The following is a 16,160-nucleotide window of genomic DNA, read 5'->3' as shown; positions in this document are numbered from 1 at the left end:
GACAGTGGCCATTAGCAAAAGCAAAAGCCAGTTGTATTAGGAAAGAACGATGGCAAATGAACCGAAAAGGAAATGGCACAATCAAGGTTGAAGAGGTGAGTAGCTTCCACGCTCAATCCTGTGGCTGCTAGGGACGTCTCTTACTTGAATAAAATCGCTTGACGGCAGCCAGGATATTTATTTAATATTCTACCGTGACAAGCAAAGGATTAATCCAGATAGTGTTTAACTCTTTCGCTGTCAGAGGACTCCATCGGCAGAATAAAAACGCCTGGAGACAGTGAGCTATGTGCGTGTATGTGCGCGCGCGCGTGTTTGTGTATGTATGAGCCTTGAATTTATTGTCTGCAATTGACCTGTGACCATGGAGAAACAAACACACACACGCAGTTGGTAGAGCGCTGGACTGGGAAGTACGGTAGTGCTCGCAGTACCCAGTTCGAATCCTGCCCAGGGCCGAAATTATTTCGGTATCGCTGTGCTTCGGGTCGTTACTCTGACTCTCGTGGGCGGGGAGTTGGGGGTTTGTGTGTGTGAAAGGTCATAGCATTACCCATAGATCGGTCATACGAGCTCTGAGCTCTCTTCCGGGAGGGAAATAGCTGTCGATCACGAGTCCAACACGTGATCCAAAGACCAAGGTGAATACACACACACACACACACACACACACACACACACACACACACACACACACACACACACACACACACACACACACACACACACACAAAACACACGTATGAGTACGCACTCTTGTATATTCACACAAAGAAAAGAAAGTTGAGAATGAGACGATGAATAATGAGAGAGAGAGAAAGAGATGGACACACACATATATATATCCACACAAAGATAAGAAAGCTGAAAGAGAGAGAGAGACGTATATACATACACATATATACATCTACACAAAGAAAAGGAAGCTGATAGAGTTACATATTGAACATCAGCCAGATACTTCAACCCACGAGCCACTTCCTGTACTTGCGCGTAATGAAAGAAGTGACCTGATCTTTAAAAAGAAGAAAAAAGTAAAAAAAAAAAAAAGGACAAAAGATTCTTTTGGGCTGGGAATGAACTCTGCTAGCATCGTCCACCTAAGCCTTGGAAGTTAAAAACGGACGGAAATGAACACTCCCCGAGGGAAAAATTTCCTCGACTGGATTCGGACGCGGGGAATTGGAATGGGGACGTTCCTGCAGAATCCTTCTCCCCCCTTCCCCGCCTACTTCCTTCCTCCCCTCCTCCCTCCTCTTTCCCCTCCTTCCTTTTCCCTTTTCCTCCCCTTCCTCTTCACCTCCTACCTCCTCTCCCCTTCTTCTTCCTCTCTCCCTCCACCTTCCTTTTCCCTTCTCCCTCCCTTCCCCCTCCTTCCTCCCTCTCCCCTTCTCCCCCCTCTCTTCCTCCCCTGCCCCTTCCCCCCTCCTCCACCATGTTTTGCCTACCTGAGAGAGAGAGAGAGACTTGCGTTTAGATTTGTAGGTCTTGATTCCATCTGTTCTCTTGTTCTACAAATTATATCAAGTTATTGGTTTCAAGAAGGAATCCTCAAAATTAAACCACTGTCTATTCGGTAAAGCTGACGACTAAGTTGAGTAAAATATATAAAGTGAGTCACTATATGTAAGGGCTTCAGACATAATCCCTAGCTCCCGTCACACTATCACGCTTCTCGTCAAATGTTGTGATTTCGAGAAGCTGGAAGACGACTTCGCTTCCAATATTCCAGGCTTCCCTAAGGACAATTCAACAATGTGTCTTAATATTCGTATAAGTTTAACTTCTCATAGCTCGTCATTCAGGTCCTCAGTATATGACGCAAAGGTGATTTGACATTTGGAGATTCGAAAGATAAAAGATTGTAACCTAAGTCGTTTCTACACAAGCGAACTCACTTGAGTCGCGTATATGTGTGGCGGGGGCTTTAGTATTGTTGCGCCGGCCAGAAGAACGTATGTAAAGGTTGCCACTGTATTCAAGCGGTTACGTTGTTGGGATTGGAACAGAAGTAAATACGGCAGAGAATAGACTGTCTCCCTGTCCCCCGCAAGTGATTGAAACCATTCGCCAATATACAGAACAAATTATAATAGATCTGCTACAAAGGTACAAAATGGGTATGAGAAATGTTTTTATTGTATATTTTATCAATTTATATTATCTATATTATCTATATTATCTATTCGTATTACCTGTATTATTTGGTCACTTACATTATCTATTTATATATGTAGTATTTATTTACATTATTTTATTAACTTATCTTTTATCATGTAATCTTTGCTTTCCAGGTATGTTGGTTTTCTGTTGCCTCAAAGGTGTGGACAGCATCGATGTGTTCAGTAGTTCAACGCGAACACGTAAGTATGAACTTGACCCCTTGGTGGCGGTTCCGGCCGCAGCAAAGTACAGTTGTGATCAAAAGTTTGTACCCACTCAGTGCTTCCCACTGTGGAGATATGTCGTTCGTTGGGAGGGAAAAGAAGGAAGGGTAGTGAGTGGTGGGATGGTGAAGTGAAGAAAGTAGTAGAAGAGAAGAAGCGAGCATTCAAGGATTGGTTACAAAGTAGGATGAGAACAAAATATGAGGAGTATAGAGGAAAAAGAGAAGCAAAATAAAAGATAAGGAAAGCAAAAAGAAGAGCAGATGTAAAATGGGGAGGAGTGTGACAAAAAATTATGAGAGCAAAAGAAAGATATTTTGGATGGAAATCAAGAGAGGAAGGGGAGGTGAGTCAAGTACAGAAGAAAAAGTAAAAGGTGCGGATGGACAGATCTTGACGGAAGAAGAGGCGGTAAGGGGAGGATGGGTGGAGTACTTTAGAGAGCTGTTCAATGTGGAGGAGGACAGCGAGGAATTGGTGGTAACATTGAGAGGCGCAAAGAAAATGACGGTGATGGAAGAGGGAAATGTAGTTCAGTTCGAAGCTTTAAGAATCATTTAGATAAACACCTAAGCAAGATGCTGTAATGATTATAATTTATTTTATATTATTTGTTTTTGTTTTGTTATCATTTGTCTGTCTGATATTCATTTATTATTAGTTATATGTTAATTTATTATTATTTACTATTTACCTGTTTGTTTATTATTTAACTATACCAATGCATTTATTTATGTATTTTATTTGTTATTTACATTATTATAGTTTTTATTTATTATTTTATTATTATGATTTTTTTCGCATCCGACCTAGATATGGACCAAAAGGTCTCCTGTCGGCATGCTTCACCTTTGTAATCCTTTGTGATAAGTAAAGATGAGGTGCAAGTAGCTCTGACAATGATATGAACAGGTAAGGCTCCTAGATTAGATGGGTGTCATGCGGAGTGTCTGAAAGAAGGGAAGTACAGTAATAGTGAACTGGCTGGTGAGGTTGTTTATGTGTGTCTAAGGGAGGGTGGAGTGCCCGAAGACTGGAGGAGCGCCTGTATAAGCTTTACAAGGGAAAAGGGGACAAATGTGAGTGTAGAAGTTTCACAGGGATCAGTTTGTTAAGTATAGTTGGGAAGGTTTGTAGGAGGGTTTTGACTGAGAGGATTAGGAGAGGAATAGAGGGGGTAATTGGTGAGGAACAGTGTGGGTTTAGGGAAGGTAGGGGTTACGTGGATCAGATTTTTGTGGTAAGGCGGATATATGAGAAAGCTTTAGGAAAAGGTAAGGATGTTTTTTGGGGCCTTTATGGATCTGGAAAAGGCTTATGGCAGGGTAGACAGGTTGTGGTAGGTTTTGCAGATATATGGGATTGGGGGAAAGATGTTAAAGGCAATCAAGAGTTTTTATGAGAGTAGTAGAACCCGTGTTAGAATAGGAAATGGAGAGAGTGGTTTGAGGTAAAGGTGAGACTGCGTCATGTGTAATGTCGCTATGGCTGTTCAATGTGTACATGGATAGAGTGGTCCGGGAGGTAAATGGGAGGGCAATGGACAGGGGACTGGAGATTGTTAAAGAAAACAGAGAAAAGTGGGGAGGTGAGCCAGTTGTTGTTTGCGGACGACACTGCGCTTGTGGCAGGGTCAGAGAAGGGATTAAGGAAGTTTGTAATGGAGTTCGGGAAGGTATGCGATAGGAGAAAGTTGAAGGTAAATGTGGGTAAAAGCAAGGTGATGAGATGTACAAGGGTAGAGGATGGCAGTGAGTTGGAAGTAAGTCTTAAAGGAGAGAGGCTGGAAGAAGTGGATAGCTTTAGGTATTTGGGGTCGCATGTGGAAGGAAATGGTGGAATGGAGGTGGAGGTAAACTGTAAATTGAGAGAAGCAAGTAAATGCCTTGGGGGATTAAAAATCTTATGAGAAATAGGCAAATGGGAATGGCATCATCCATGAGGAGCTGAGATGGGAGGGATGGGAAGGGTGGTGGAGGGGAGTGAAATGGGTGGCAATAGGCACGTGCCTCTGACTTAGCTACCTCCCTTATAAGGGGTAAAAAGCCCTTGGCATATAGATATAGATAGATGTATGTGTTTCACAATTAAGGTGTTTACGTGCGTGTTTTTGTGATTGTGCGTGTATTTATCAATCTATATACATGTATATACTTGATATGATGTGATATAAAAAATTTTAACAAAATATTCTTGATTCACTGGTGAGAAATGTAGTAACACATTTGTAAATCACAACTAACACCACAGTCGGACGAAAGAAAGAGTTGCGGAAACGAAACTATATATTTCGATTGCTAACTGCAATCCTCTTCACTGCTGAAGAGGATTGCAGTTAGCAATCGAAATATATAGTTTCGCTTACACAACTCTTTCTTTCGTCCGACTGTGGTGTGAGTTCTGATATTCTTGATTGATTATGAAGTTTGATACTGCACAAAATAGAAGGGTCAAGTTACATGTTTGTGTGTTTTGCGTGTATCTATCAATCTACATGTATATATTTGATATAATATAATATGATATAAGATTTTTTTACTAAGTATTTTTGATTTATTACGAAGTTCAATATTGCAAAAAACCGAAGGGTCAAAGTAGATGTGTATATATATTTACATATATATATGTATATATATATATATATATATATAATATATATATATATATGTATATATATATATATATGTATATATATATATATATATATATATATATATATATATATATTAGAATGCATCCAGGATTTGAGACTAATGGGTGTGTAATGTTCCAGAACCCAAACCCAAAGTCAGCGACTGGAAACTTTCAAGAAGTTTTCCAGTTTTTTGGGAAAGAATGGAAGAGTTTGTATTCCACACAAGCAGGCAACAACCCCAAGCCACCTCATACAAGTTTACTTTTTTTCCCACCAGGTGGCTCTGTTGTCGAGCTGGGAATTTTTCTCTCCCCCCTCTTATTCCCCCATCCCCCAGCCTCCCTCACCTTTCCCCTTCCCTTTTCCCCCTCCTAACAATCTCCCCCTATATGCTCCCCCCATCTGCCTCCCCATTTTCCCATACCCCAACCTCCCCCCCCCCATTTTTCACTACTTAAGCCTCCTCCCTTATTTCTCTCCTCCCCCAGCCTCCTCCCTTTTTTCTCCTCCCAACAACCTCCCCCTATATGCTCCCCCCATCAACCTCCCCATTTTCCCATACGCTAACCTCCCCCCCATTTTTCACTACCCAAGCCTCCTCCCTTATTATTCTCCTCCCCCAGCCTCCCCTCATTATCCACACCCCACAAGCTTCCCCCATATTCCCTCCCCCCAACCTCCCCACATTTTCCCATCCCACCAACCTCCCCCATATTACCCTCCCCAACCTCTCCCAATATTCCCCTTCCCCCAGCTTCCCCATCCTACTATTTCCCCCATATTCCCCCACCAACCTCCCCCTTATTCCCTCCTCCCCCAGCCTTCCCCTTCCCAACATCCCCCCATATTTCACTCCCCCTTATCCGCCCTCCCCCAGCAACCCCCCCCCCCTGTCTGTGTTGTCAACCTGGGAATTCCCATCCCCCCAATTTCCCTATTTGTGGATGTGTATAGGCAGGTGAGGCTTTATACACCTCCTCCTCCACCAGGTGGCTGGTGTCAAGTTGGAAACTCCCTCCCCCTCCCCCTTCCCCCCCAGTCCCCCCCCCCTCCCTTGTAGGTGTGCGGCTGTGGGAGAGCTCACCTTTGGCTATTTTGACCTATTGATACTTGTAATTGGATTTTAAGATATTGGCGGGTTTTTGACGAGTTTGGCGGGTTTGGCGGGATTGGCTATAATTGGTTTCTTTCATTTGGTTTCATGTGTACTTTGAAGAGCGAAGGGGAATAAAGCCACGGCGATTGGCGGGATTCTGACCTTTTTCTATCGATCACCAATTTTTTCTTTTTTTATAACTGCCTTGGTTTTGTGCGTGTGCACACAGCGCTTAGATGTAGATTCAATTCCAATAAAAATGGATATCATGTGCGAATTATGGAGACACGTTCCTGCGTAATTACCATTACGAAATAGGGAGACACCTCACAGTGTCAGGTCAAATCATTACGAAATAGAGAGACACCTCCCAGTGCCAGACCATATCATTACGAAATAAGGAGACATCTCGAAGTGTCAGGTCGTATCATGACGAAATAGGGAGACATCTCCTAGTGTTAGGTCATATCATTACAAAATAGAGACATCTCCTAACATCTCTTGCTATAACGAAGTATGGCGACACGTTACAACGTTATCTCCGGTTGCGAATTGTGGAGACACGCCGAAGTTGACACCTGACGATTTTGATAATCGGAACGTTCTACGAGTATGTAATCGGAAAGTACCTGGGAAACTGATGATATGGTTTAACGTAACACACTACCCTATCAGGAGGCTTGGACGGTGCCCCCTCCAGTGGACTTTGTAGCGTGGAATTAAACAAACTATCCCCTTGGTTCAACTTCGCCGGTGGCAGGGTTCGAACCGCAATCCCCTCGATTTTCGCCGCAAGTAACGACCCCCCAACCCGTTGGAGCGGCGAGCTTGAGAAACGACGACCCAGAGTCTCTCTTGTTAACAATTACTTTGGTGCAATTAACTCAATTTTGTCTAAAAATAACCATACCATGATGGTGTTTTTAATGTTGGGTGATTTCAACACCTTGTAGGTGTCCAGAGAGGTGTTGAGCGAGGTTGTATCGTGTATGACAAGTGTACGTATTGTTTCAGTCGGACGGCAAAGGTACAAGAATCCTGTGACATTTGACCTCTGACCTCTGACCTGTGTGTGTGGATATATATATTTGTGTATGTAAGATGTGCTTCCATTGTGTGAATAGATATATGTGCACATGTATCTATATACTCATTGACATTTTTATGTGCATAAATTATCAATTGTGCGTGTAGAAACGTGATGATATATCTCAACATACATTTCAAGAATATTTTGGTCGAAGTGTGTGTGTGTGTGTTTATTGTGCTAATGTACTCTACATATTTTTTCATGTACATGTAATGAAGGTCTGTCTCGCATAACGCGATTCCTTTCAAATTCGCGGATTATCCGCGGCCCGCGGGCAAAGCTATACGCGGAGCCGCGAAATTTGTTTTGGTCTTTGCAGGAGGAACTTTGCTGTGTTTTCATTTATGCCTTTTCCTCCTCGTTGGTCTCCAGTGTATGTTTTGTTTGTGTTTGTGTGAGTTTGATTCAACTTAGTCTTGGATCACGTGCTGGACTTTCGATGAGAGTTCACATATTATATCAAGCCTGATTTATGGGTAATGTTGTGACCTTACACACACACACTTACCCCATTTTGTTTGTGTGTTTGTTTGTGTGTGTGTGTGTGTGTGTGTGATTCACCATGGCCCTTGGATCACGTGTTGGACTCGTGATCGACAGCTATTATCCTCCCGAATGAGAGCTCAGAGCTCGTATATGACAAATCTGTGGGTAATACTGTGACTTTACACGCACACACACACCCAACTCCTCGCCCACGAGAGTTGGAGTAACGACTCGCAGTGCAGCGATATTGAAATTATTTCAGTCCTGGGCGGGATTCGAACCAATGTAGGTGTTTCAGTCGGACACCACAAGTATTTATTGTGTGTATGTGTGTGTGTGTGTGTGTGTGTGTGTGTGTGTGTGTATGTGTGTGTATTTACGTGTTGTACTAAAGACTGCGCGTAGTAACGCAGGGAAAATTACAAGTAATATGTCTTCACATAAAGAGGTTAATGTTTACATAATGATTTACAATAAACTACGCCATACCGGACATTATAACGTCAATTCTGAATGTGATGACTTTACATCCCGACAGAATTACGTCACTTGCGAACAATTTGAGAGAGAAGATTACTTAATATGACAAACTAACAAGTATAGTATATAGTATATTAAAAAGTTTGTCCAGAATTACTGGAAATAATCAAATTATATTTATTTGATAATTATTGTGCTATGATAAGACTATGGTCAGCTTACAGTGAAACATTAATCATTTATGACTGCTTCCATTATCATATGTTCAATACTTGCTGCACGTATGTCACAATCATCGCAATATATACATATACTGTATGTATGCATATATATACATTATATATATATATATATATATATATATATATATATATATATATATATATATATGTTGAAGTATGGAAGACAAATGAGTGGAAGGGCGGTGAGCTAAACACAGAGAACAGTTGGAATTTTATTCACTGACGTTTCGTCCTTACCAGGACATTCTCAAAGTACTTTGAAAGTGTCCTGGTAAGGACGAAACGTCAGTGAATAAAACTCCAACTGCTCTCTGTGTTTAGCTCACCGCCCTTCCACTCATATATATATATATATATATATATATATATATATATATATATATATATATATATATATATATATATATGTGTGTGTGTGTGTGTGTGTGTGTGTGTGTGTGTGTGTGTGTGTGTGTGTATGTGTGTGTACATATATATATATATGTATATATATATATATATATATATATTCAGAGCAATCACATAAACACGTGATAAACTATATCTGCCGAGCCCATTTGAAAAATAATAAAAGATGACCGAACGTTTTCATCTATTAAGACATATTCATTGGTACCCTGGAAGATGTCTTAATAGATGAAAAGGTTGGATTTTTTTTCATTTTCCCAGTGGTTTCTGCACATATATGCATATATATATATATATATATATATATATATATATATATATATATGTATATATATATACATATGTATATATATATATGTATATTTATATGTATATATGTAAATATATATACATATGTATATATATATATATGTATATTTATATACATATATATATATATATATATATATATATATATATACTAGAATACAAGTTGGATATAATAACTTTTCATCCAGGATTATTTCACTGTCGAGTAAGGTATCCATTATTTGATGGATTGTGTTGTAATATTAACTAGTGTAATGTCAGGAGGAAAAGATTTTTCGAGCCAAATTCAAGTGGAGCACCGCAGTTGTCATCTTGATTTTTTTTCTTTTCTTCCTTCTGTTCTTCGTCTTTTTCTCTCTCTTTTCTTCTACTTTGTCTTATTGTGTCTGTCTTCAATTTCTTCTTCAGATTCTTTTTTGTCTTCTTTTTTCTTCTTCATTTTCCTCTTTTTCATTTTTGTCTTTGTTTTCTTTTTTCTTTGTCTTTGTCTTCACCTTATTTGTTTTCGTCCTCGTCTTCGTGGTCTTCGTCTTCTTTTTCTTCATCTTCTTTTAGTATATTTTTTCTTTTCAGTCTTTTCCCTCTGCCTCCAAACTCTCATGGACCAAAAGGTCTCCTGTCAGGATGTTTTGCTAATGGAACCTTTTTAACATATAAGTAAAAATTAACCAAAACCTTTTGGTTCTGAGACGAATCGATAGTAAAGTTGTCAGTTTCCCTTCAAGATCGACATAGACCTTTCCCTGCCTTTTACCACTTTAAGCATTTTTCCAGATGCCGCCAGGCGATTTTATTCAGTTGAGAGAACCTCCGCCCTCATCCTCCTGCAGGGAAAGGGCAGAGTCACCAACATCAATCATGATTTGTATCTGTGAGGAAATCTTTCTAATCTTAATATTTTTTATCGCTACTACTAACTATGCATGGCTATATGCATAGCTATACATATATATATATATATATATATATATATATATATATATATATATGTGTGTGTGTGTGTAATTGTGTGTGTGTGTAAGAGGCCGGGAGTGTACGAATGGAAATGAGCTAGGGCAATATAATAATTCAGACTCGACGCCTCGAAGAGGGCAATGTTATGTCTAGGTGAGGGCGATGTTTTGTCTATGTAAACACACCGACGGTGGTGACTGTTTTTATAATCGCTTATGTAATCACAACATTGTAAGCGCGGGTTACCTTCGTTTGACTAATGCTGAGGTAAACAATTTTTGCTAGTGGCATTGAAATGGCTTTCCGGATTGGTGCAAGGTGCAGAAGGAGGAAAAAACTATTGGTGCATGAATTCAAAGTCACGCCCATAAGGAGTGACATTTATTTGAGAAGTCACCGGGGATTGGTTTAGAAAAATTAGTGACGTCAGACGAAGGTAGCTTAGCGTAAGATACGGGATCTCGTCAGACGTTCTATAGAGAAGAGATAGAGAAGATATAGGGAGAAGATATAGAGAGGGTGTAGAGAGAGGATCAGGAGACGATGTAGAGACGAGAGAAAAGAGATCCCGAGTGTAAGCTGAAGGTGAAATTACAGTGAAAGAAGAAAGAAAATTCACCTCCCTTTTATTAACCCAAAGGACGAGAGGAATAGGCATGGGGCCTAGAAAATAGTGAGACTACAGGAAAAAGAAGGCATTGGGCCTACTACTTAAGAGGAACTTGAATATTAGTGAACCTCACGTAACGAGAGGCAAGGGGCCTCGAGACGAGTGATATTACAAGTCAAATTTAAGTGACAGTGGTGACTAGGGGAGGTGAAAGTGGTGGCAGCGGTGGGATGAACTGGGTGTTAAACACCTCCGAAGAGAAGTGGCGCCAGAAGTCTACGGGAACAAGACAACCAAAATCAAGAGTGTATTACGACTACGAGAGAAATCTACAACTTCAAGTAACTGCTACGTTGGGAACAAGCATTCTTCAAGATTCTTCAAGGAGATCATCATCTACAAGGCGGTCTTCAAGGCAGACTGTGTGATGGAGGAGGAACAACGTCGTTGAGGAATGACAAGACCGTAGAAGGACGTCAAACCAGACATTGACATCACGAAGCGACATCGCAAGCAGCCAGGCTAAAGCAAGGTATTAGTAAAGTATGAGTACCCCTCAGAATTCTAACGTGTTGAGACACGAAATTCACACATCAAATACAAATATTCCAAAATTCACAGGAGAGTCTAACACATATGGTGTAAACAAGTTCCTAAACCTCATTGACACTCTTATAGTTAGTAAAAATGTAACAAACGAGAATCGTAAGATTGAGATTCTCAAGGAGAATATAGATCCAGAGCATGGAAGGGCGAGGTTTGTCATTAACTTCCAGCAAATGGAATCAATTAATCAATATGATGATTATAAGAAGGCATTTATTAAACATTTCATGTCCAAATGTGATCAGGATCCTATTAGATCATTGGTAAAAATGATTAAGGAAGTTAGGACAAGTGAAACTGACACAGAGTACTTAGCTAGATTAGATAGATGGTCAAAAGACATGAATTCTATCTTGAAAGATTCAGACTGGATAGAAAGATCTAGTGAGAAGATGGAAATCTCACAGGTAATCAAATTGATTACATTTAGCTTATTGGCAAAGAATTCTGATGACTTAACAGCAGAAAGGCTGTACAAAGATTTAAAATCAAATATCTGTTTAGGAGAAGTAGATTATCTTCTTCAAGGATACAGTGAGACCAGAACAATAAACCCATATGTAATGCCTATAAATCAACATAGCCAATATAGGAACTCTAGAGAGTTTAAGAAAACAGAAGTAGGACATAGGCGGCATGCTAGAAGTCCATCTAGGGATAGGGATACCAGAATCCTTTGTTTTAATTGTAATGCATGGGGACACAAGGCACAAGAATGTTTTTATGGGATTATTTGCAGAAATTGCAAATACGAAGGTCACAATGAGTATCAATGTAGGAACCCTCCATTCTGTATTTACCATAATAAAATCGGACACAGAACTCATGAGTGCCGAAATTTTCGGGTACCCCCAGGGCTAAGAGGAAAACCCCCAGACACAGAATAAACCATTTCAGACCTCCCCATATATATACCGATAGGCGGTATTGTGTTAAATATGGGAATGCAAGGGAGATGAAAGAAACTGACAAACTGATAATTACTGTTGGTAAAACTTCTGTAGGACCTCTCATTGCGGGTCAAGTGTTCAATAAGCCTATTCAAATTTTTATTGATACAGGGTCTGTAGTTAATGTAATTACTAGTAAAGTTTTAAACCAGTTGAACCCAGGAGTGAAAATGTTGGAACCAATCCGTTATACATTGCAAGGTGTAACTGGAAATCAGTTAAAAACATTAGGCAAGATTGAGCTAGAAGTTGCCTTATATACAAATGAACAATTGTACATCCCAGTGATAGTGGTAGAAGAGTCTGTTTTTCCAGGAGATTTATTGATAGGATTTGCAACTATGAGAAAAGAAAACATGGTAATTTGTCCTGCTGACTTAGGAATTTTAGTGAAGTCACAGTTAATCCCATTCTTAAATCAACCAGACTTAAGACCAGTGACAGGAATCAATGAATCCTTAGATAACATTTCTATCCTAGATAGCGAGGCCGAGCGGTCCAACCCTACAGAAAGTAAAACAATTTGTGAACCCAACTCAGAAGTTCAGGAAATCCCAGAGATTACTAAATTATCAACCACAGATGCCTTGAGAATTGCAGATTGCGGATTAACAAGGTCGACATTGTTACATCCCATGTCAATTAATAAGGTTGAAGTGTGTTTGAAAGGAATCAATGTAGACTCTGAAGTAATTACAGTCCCAGAAACAGTTAAACTTAAAGGATTGAAGTGGGACTCAGGGATTTATAAGACAAATAAGAACAAAGTAGAAGTATTAGTAATTAATACTATGAATAAAGAGATAGTTTTAAAGAAAGGTACACAAATAGGATGTATTCAGGTGTGTACTAAACCTATTAAGATTTTAAATGAGAATAGTGAGGAGATAGAATTACCAACTTCATCAATTTGCTCAGTACAAGAAGGCATAGACTTAAGAAATAGATATAAAGAATTATTACAATCAACTAATTGCCCTGAGTTGGATGAAGCTTTATTTGCTTTGCTTATGAAACATAAAAAAGCAATTGCTTTGCCGGGGGACGCCTTAGGCAAAACAACTGTTTTAAAACATCACATTAAGTTAAAACCAGGAACACAACCTATCTACATACCAGCCTACAGAGTTCCTCACTCTAGATTAGCTGTAGTAGATAAACTCATCACTGAAATGTTATCACAGGATATTATTGAACATAGTAAGAGTGAGTGGAATTTTCCGTTGATCTTAGTACCAAAGTCTGATGGGACTATGCGACCAGTTATTGATTACAGGGAACTGAATAAGCACACCATTCGTGACAGGTTACCATTACCCATTATCGGTGACATTTTGAGAAGTTTGGGAACTGAGAATAGATATTTTAGTACTATAGATATCAAATCAGCTTTTTGGCAAATAGAATTGCATGAAGATTCAAGAGAGTTCACAGCATTTTCTACTACAACAGGACATTATGAGTTCAAGAGAATGCCATTTGGGTTATGTAATAGTCCATTAACTTACATGAGATTAATGAATACTATTCTAGATGGATTGTTAGGAAACACTGCCAGTGTTTTTCTAGATGACATTTTAATAGTTTCTCAGACTGCAGTGGAGCACTTTAAGAAATTAGATTTGATATTCTCAAGACTAGGAGAAGCTGGGTTAAAAGTAAAACTTGAAAAATGTAAGTTCTTGCAAGACAGTGTCATTTACTTAGGACATAAGATAGACAGACACGGACTAAGTACAGTAAATTCAAAGGTGGACGCTGTCAAGAATTTTCCAGTTCCGACCAATGTAGACAAGGTTAGGAGCTTTTTGGGATTAACAGGATATTATAGAAAATTCATTCAAAGTTATGCTGACATTGCTAATCCACTAAGTTCTTTGTTGAGAAAGGACTCAAAGTTCATATGGGGACCTGCGCAACAGCAAGCTTTTGACAAGTTGAAAGATAAACTCACAAGTTCACCTATTTTAATTTTCCCCGACTATGAAAAAGAATTTATTCTTTGTACTGATGCGTCTGACATAGGGTTAGGAGGCATACTAATGCAAGAGAGAAATGGAACTTTAAAACCCATAGCTTACACATCCAGACTTTGTAATAGTGCAGAGAGGAACTATTCTATAACTGAAAGAGAAACTTTAGCAGTAATTTATTCTTTAGAAAGTTTTAGGGATATGATACTAGGGTATCCCATCAGAGTTTGGACTGATCACACAGCTATTCAGAACTTATTTAAGCATAAGAATCTTAGAGGCAGACTTGCTAGATGGTTTGCGATACTTCAGTGCTATGATGTTCAATTTAATTATATTCCGGGTAGAAGGAATGTAGCAGATCCACTTTCTAGAAACATTAGTCAACCAATGACTGGGACAGGGTTGATTAATTTTGTTTGTAGTATAGAAGAATTAGTAACTTTAGATGAAGAAATGCTAATAAGAGAACAGGGAGATGATGAGACATGTGATTCAATAATCAAGCATTTGATGAACCCAAGAGGAGATCCTCCAAAGCTACCAAAGGGGTATAAGATAGAGGAATTTCATTTGATTAATGGAATTTTGTATAGGGAAAGATATTTCTAGAGGTCAAGTAAATCAGTTGGTTATACCACAAACTCTGGTAAATGAGATATTGAAGTTACTTCATGATAGTGATTGTAGTTCACATCCTGGAAAGGATAAAACTTATAGACAAGCACAACTTAAGTACTTTTGGTTAGGTATGAAGAAAACTATATATGATTATATAGAAAAATGTGTAAAATGTGTAAAGGTGAAGGGAAATACACCAAAACCTGCTCCTATACTCACCTATCCCATTCCACAGAAACCTTGGGAAAGAGTTCACATGGATACTTTGGAATTACCACTAACCGAGAACGGCTTTAAATACCTATTTGTTGCTATTGATTATTTTTCAAGATTTTGTATATTACAACCCATAATCAATAAGAAAGCTGAAACTATTGCTTCCGTAATCTATGATCAGATAATCTGTAATTTTACTACACCTAACATCCTAGTTTCAGATAATGGGACTGAATTTAATAACAAAATCTTGGAAAATCTATGTAATGTGTTCCACATCAAGAAAGTCAATATACTCGTTAACCATCCCCAAAGTAATGGAGTAGTAGAAAGGTTAAACAAAAAGATAATTATATGTCTTAGAACCCTAATAAGTCCTCATAGTGTAACTTGGGATACTTGGATTCCTTGTGTTAAGTGTACCCTGAACAATCAAATTAATGTAGCAACTGGGGATACACCTCATTTTATAATTTTTGGGGAGGACAAAACTCTGCCATATGAAATGTTGACAGCAGAGCAAAAACCCATATATAATATGGATGATTATATATCCAATAGGATAAATACTCTTCAAAGTATTCACCAAAGAGTTAGGAAACATATGCAGGTGTATTCACAAGAGATGAGGGAACAACAACACAAAATAGCTCGTAAACTAAAATTGAAAATTGGGGAATTAGTAATGGTCAAAGCAACCTCACCCAATAATAAACTTTCACTAAGGTACACTGGTCCATATAGGGTAATTGATTCTGCAGGTGGAAACAAGTTTAAACTTAAACATTTAGAATCAAGAGAAGAATTGGTAGGACATTTAGATGACATAAGGAAAATTAGCTTGCAGATCTATGAAGATGATTATAGTAATACTTTGTGCATAAATATTGATAACCCTGGAGAATATGGAGAATATTATAATGATATTTTTCAAGAGTTGAACATTAATCTTGATGTATTTTACAGATGAAAAACTGCCTTATTAATAATATTAAGTTTGGTGAGTGCCATGGACTGGAATCCGATTCGTCCTGGAGCATTGGTACATCATCAAGGTAACCTAATCTTGGTTGATAAGGTGGTAAGGGTAGTTCTTG

This window comes from Oratosquilla oratoria, chromosome 1 (assembly GCF_046742065.1).
Source record: "Oratosquilla oratoria isolate Oo_2021 chromosome 1, ASM4674206v1, whole genome shotgun sequence".
NCBI lineage: Eukaryota > Metazoa > Arthropoda > Malacostraca > Stomatopoda > Squillidae > Oratosquilla > Oratosquilla oratoria.
This window is presented reverse-complemented; position numbering follows the sequence as displayed.